This window comes from Bidens hawaiensis, unplaced genomic scaffold (genome assembly GCF_021521415.1).
Source record: "Bidens hawaiensis isolate Kalapana, Puna unplaced genomic scaffold, B.hawaiensis_p1.1 tig00006390_1, whole genome shotgun sequence".
NCBI classification, from domain to species: Eukaryota; Viridiplantae; Streptophyta; class Magnoliopsida; order Asterales; family Asteraceae; genus Bidens; species Bidens hawaiensis.
The window spans coordinates 209,037-214,250 of NW_027491431.1; the positions used below are offsets into that span (position 1 = coordinate 209,037).

Sequence of the window (5,214 nt, forward strand, 5' to 3'; positions counted from 1 at the left end):
GAGTGGTAGGGGCCTGGCCACCATAATGTTTGTAATTGCTTGTTTTCAAAGAAATATAAAATGGCTTTTAACATCATGCATTCATAACAATCATTTAAAGCATTGAAAGGCTTATATTACACTCTAATAAATTGCTCACATGTTGTTCATAAATAACAAGTGGAATTCATTATTGGTTACACATAATCATTATGTTTCTTTTATATAGGTGTGATTCATATTATTTAATATAAAGTTACAAATTGTAACCATGCCTTACATTTTATTAAGGAGTTGTACAACATTGAAAGCTTAATGCACTTCCTTTCGTTTCAAAGCATGAGTTGACCAAATGTGATTAATTTCACAAGACAAAACAACACACAAAATGATATATAACTTTATATTTTGCCCTCTCTAGACAAAATTAACAATTATAACACCAAGTAAAAACCACCTCACAGTTTCATCACCTTCTTCTTAAAACACCACATCTTCATACTTATATCTAGAAACAAGTGAAAAGACAAAAACACCCTCAAGGATCAAACTTATCAACCTGAAACTCCTCTTGGTTTTTATACATTGCGTTGGAATTGTATCTATCATATGAGTTATCATATGAGTTTCCATTGTTCCCATAATACCCTTGTGTGTTGTACCCATTTCTTGAATTTGCATTAGCATTCACATTTTCCAAATTAAGGTCATAATAATACTTGCCATTCTCCAAAAACCTTGTGTCACTCATCCCCTGCCTCTCATTGTTGTACACGTCTGCATTGTTACTTGTACTATACTTTGTCTCACCCACCTCCTGCTTCTCCGAGTTGTACGTATTGCCAACATCTTCAGTCTCCATAAACCTTGCATCCTCAAACCCCTACTTTGGTGAGTTGTACGTATTTGCATCACTACCACCATTGTAGTAGTACTTACCATTCTCCAAAAACCTAGTGTCACTCATTCCCTGCTTCTCGGAGTTGTACGTGCTTTCACCATTTGTTTCCACAAACTCTTGTTGGTTTTGGGGGTTGTACAATTCGCTTTCAGAGTTGTACGTTTGTGGGTCATTGAACTCTTGTGTGCTGCTATGAATAGGGGTAGTGTATGCGACAGGATTGTAGTTTTTGGGAAGGTACGAGGGAAGGTTATTGTTGTTATAGTTGTTGGCTGAGGGTGGAAGTTGGCCAGATTCATGGCCATAGGATTCAGTCTCTTGGGATTGTGGGACAAGATCCGAGTTCTGTTGGTTGTTGTTTAAGGTTTGTGTTTCTTTAACGTTGTTGTTGGAGAATTTAGAGAAAAACTGGCTTTCTCTTGCATGAATGGTGGATGAGAGAGTGAGGAGAAGGATGACAAAGGCAATGGATGAGGCAGCCATGGGAGGAGAATGAATACTAGAGAAAAGAAGATTGTGTTTTGGTTTGTGTGCTTTCTTGGTTTATATAGCAAGCTCTCTCTCTAAATATGTTGCATAATTAATTATATGAAATAAATATATAACTATTTATGTATGGATGTAGTTCTCTTTCTCTCTCATGATATGTCTTTTTTATAATAAATGTTTTGAACATGGTAGGTGCAAATTTGAGGGGGAAATGGAAGGAGATTGCGGTCCTTAATGCATAACTTTGACAAAAGACCCCTTTACTTTTGGGTTATATTTTATTTTGTGTTTAGTGCAACTTATCAAAAGGGGTATTGAATAATGCAATTTGTGTTTGTATACTTTATATACATAAAGTTTGAAATAAATTGCCGCTAAATGAATAAATAAAACTCAAAGAATTTGTATTTGTGGAGGAGGGTCATGAAATGACAATATAAAATTTAATTTGTAACAAAAATATTTTAAAGAAAATGAGACTTGACTCCTAGATAGGACGGAAGAGTAACAACGCACGAGGAGATATGGAAAGAGTGGCGATGTAATGGCTATATATGATAGTGTCCATTTTAGTCGAGATTTTACCTTTATGATCATTAAAAACCGAAATATTTCACTTTGGTATCATATTGTGGTCATAAATGTCTTTAAATGCATAAACTTGACTATTTTCAATATATAAAAATTTATATTCAGAATAAGTTTGCACATACTAAAAAACCTATGTGTACCCGAGAAAATAGAAAATGAAATAAAAATACGGGACTGGGAAGGAGACAAAAACGTAAAAGCAGCATTAAGTGCTTCACGAAGCATGATAACAATTCATGTCTAGAGCATGCCCTCATCTACTCCATTCTTCTTCTATTGCTAGATCCGTCCTATCATCACTTTCTTTTTTATATTTATATTTTTAATAACTTTAAAGATAATGAATATTGTTAAATGTTAATACAATGGATTTTCAAAATACTTTCCATTAATATCACACAGTTTTATTGATATACATGATATATTCTAATTTAGTAATTTGCGATCGTATCATGTTATAAATTGTTGAAGATACTTTGCAAATCCATAGAAATAATAAATATCGGACATGGTATAAAATTAAGTACTATCATCTTTTATTTAAGTTTTATTTAAAATGATTTTGGGTAGAGTTCTAAACAAGTCAACCTATTTGAGGTTGTTTCACTAGAAGTTAGAATTTAATCGAGCTTAGCAAACTTTAATCCAAGCTCAACCTAAATTGAAACACGTTTAATTAAGAAATTGAAGTTTCATAAGCTGCGAACCTATTATTATTTATGTATGTATATTAATTTTCTTTATTATAATAAATATATAATGCATATTAAATACTAAAATATATATAATTATCATAAAAATATGTACTTATTGTGTATTTAAAATACATCGAAATGCTGTACAGAAAAAATTAAATACTTAATAAATAATAAACAAACAAACTCGAGTTTGAAAACATTCTAAAAAGTTAAGCTTGAGCTTTAAATATAAAACTCGTAACTAAGCTCATATTTATTCGTTTAGTTATGAGGCATGGTGCTATAATAATAATAATAATAATAATAATAATAATAATAATAATCAAGTCACTTGTCTTTTAAATAAATTATAAAGATATAGATAAACCATGTGAAAAAATTGAAAAGATAACAAAAAAAGATTATGCAACCCAACAAAAAACTATAATTCTTGATGTTTTTGTCATTGTGGACGCCAAAATGAAGATGTAACGCTAGAGTTGTTGATTCTCTCTCAAATGTGATCGCTTGTATACATACATGATAAAGTATTATCTATGATAATTATGTGTGTATTCTGTTTACAACATCTAGAAAATAAATATATAAATGTACATATAAAACTGATTATAACATTTCTTTACATTCTAAAAACTGACTATAACTAAAGTCGTTGAGCGATAATATAAATAATGATGATGAAAAATAATTTTATCATTAAAAAAAAAAGCAAATAGATTTTATAAGTTATCGCATAGCTTACGTGTGGCGTTAACCCCCCCCCCCCCCCCCCGGTTCATGTTGATCCCAATATAAAAGTGGTCGTTGGCTGCCAAAGTAAAAATATTGGTTTGTTGATCCCGCTGCCTATATGACATTGGCACAACATTTACTTTACCACTTTGTAGTTAAACCACTACATGTAATCAAGAGATATTATGAAGCTGTTAAAATAAATAAAAATTTGAAGGAAGCGACTTTATGATCCTTCAATAAAAATAAATTTGAATGAATTGCGAAGGGAATATGTCAAATGAACAAGATTATTTGATTCTTTTGATTAAATAGCCATGCTAGGTTTACAAATTTATAAAACAGCTTAATATGTGGTGTCGGAAGTACTAATAGCCGATCGGAAAACCATAACTTTTTGGTTGAATAAAACTTATAAAATAGTTTATTAATTCCGTTCGTCCTCTAATCAAACATATTATCACCAATAGACTATCTATTGTGAGGCTTCGTTGGCCTTGGATTCATCATCTAATATTGTGCTACGTTATGCTGACTGGACTCTAACTATGCTTCGGATAAAGCCCTTACTCGTTTACTTGACTATGTTATGGATAAAGCTCGTGCTCGCGAGACACTTTCCCAAACACTCACTTCCAATTTGCCCATTAGTGCCCGTGGGTGAGCTGAAGCCTAGCTGGCCAATAGCGCCCCCAATAACCCCCGGCCCTGTTGTGCTGTTTGTGAGTGGTGTGTCAACAAATCGCCGTTCGCGTCCCTATTAACCTTACCACAACGCATCGTCTTACAACGTTCGTGCTTGTAGGACTTGTTTCTTTGGCTTTTCCCATTGTATTTCTCTAGATCCTTAATATTTTCCACAATGTATTTGAAGTTTAAAACCCTAGCTGAGCTGCCATTAAAAGTTTTGATTGACTTTTCAGACAAAATTATATTTTCGAACAAATAAGAGAGAAATGGTGTCATTTATTGGCAATACCCACCCCCTGCAAACAGCGTTTGAGAGTGAGACTACCTCAAAAGCCTACATACCCCTACCCCACAAAAAACTGAATTGGACAACCATACAATCTTTTTAGTTTACTTGCTTAAACTCTATATTTATTGTTTGGCCTAAATTCAGTTGTTTCAGTTATAATAGTATAATATATTCAGGTATTCTACTAATTTAATTAACTTAATATTCATCAAGTTAGGAAAGTTACTCTTTTTGTTTGTTCACACATATTTAGAGTTACAACGTTTATCACAATCTTGACCCATCATCTTAAAACTAGGTGAATATGGCTTATTTTTAAATTGATTTGGATTGATGAAGAGGTAGGTCCCAGCAGGGCTCAGTTGGTCCCGCATGACTCACCTTGAACAGGGATGTCTGCGCAAAGACCATCTACTCCCGCAGGACCCACCATGCTCAGAGAAGCCTACGCGCAGTATGCACGCTGCATACGCAGGGAAAAGCCTCCCAATGGTAAAGTAACCCGCCTGTTCCCGCAGTTGCGGATACAAGCCATCAGGGAAGGCTACCCGCACAGCATAGCTACACGCATAAGGCTTAACACTTACAAATATTCAGTGTCACCTGAAAGAATGAGCAAAGGCGGGAGGGGGAAAACTCCCGCCAAAATGGGCCAGTCCGTATGATGGAGGATCTTTTGCGTGATACCTGACGAGGTAAAGACAAAAGATCTGACCAAGAATGCGACAGCTCACTGACAGCAGCGTGGCAGACAGCACGCCACAGCACTGTGACCAATAGCCGCCGCCTACCCACCAACTCCTGCCAGACCACGTGCCTAGCCTGCAGTTGGTAGAAGACGAAGA

The 5,214-nt window shown here is 34.5% G+C and overlaps 1 pseudogene; it reads right to left on the reverse strand.

Annotated features, from left to right (window-relative positions):
* Nucleotides 1-444: 444 nt before the first annotated feature.
* LOC143632408 (uncharacterized) lies at nt 445-1,384 on the reverse strand (annotated as a pseudogene).
* Between the last annotated feature and the right edge of the window lie 3,830 nt (nt 1,385-5,214).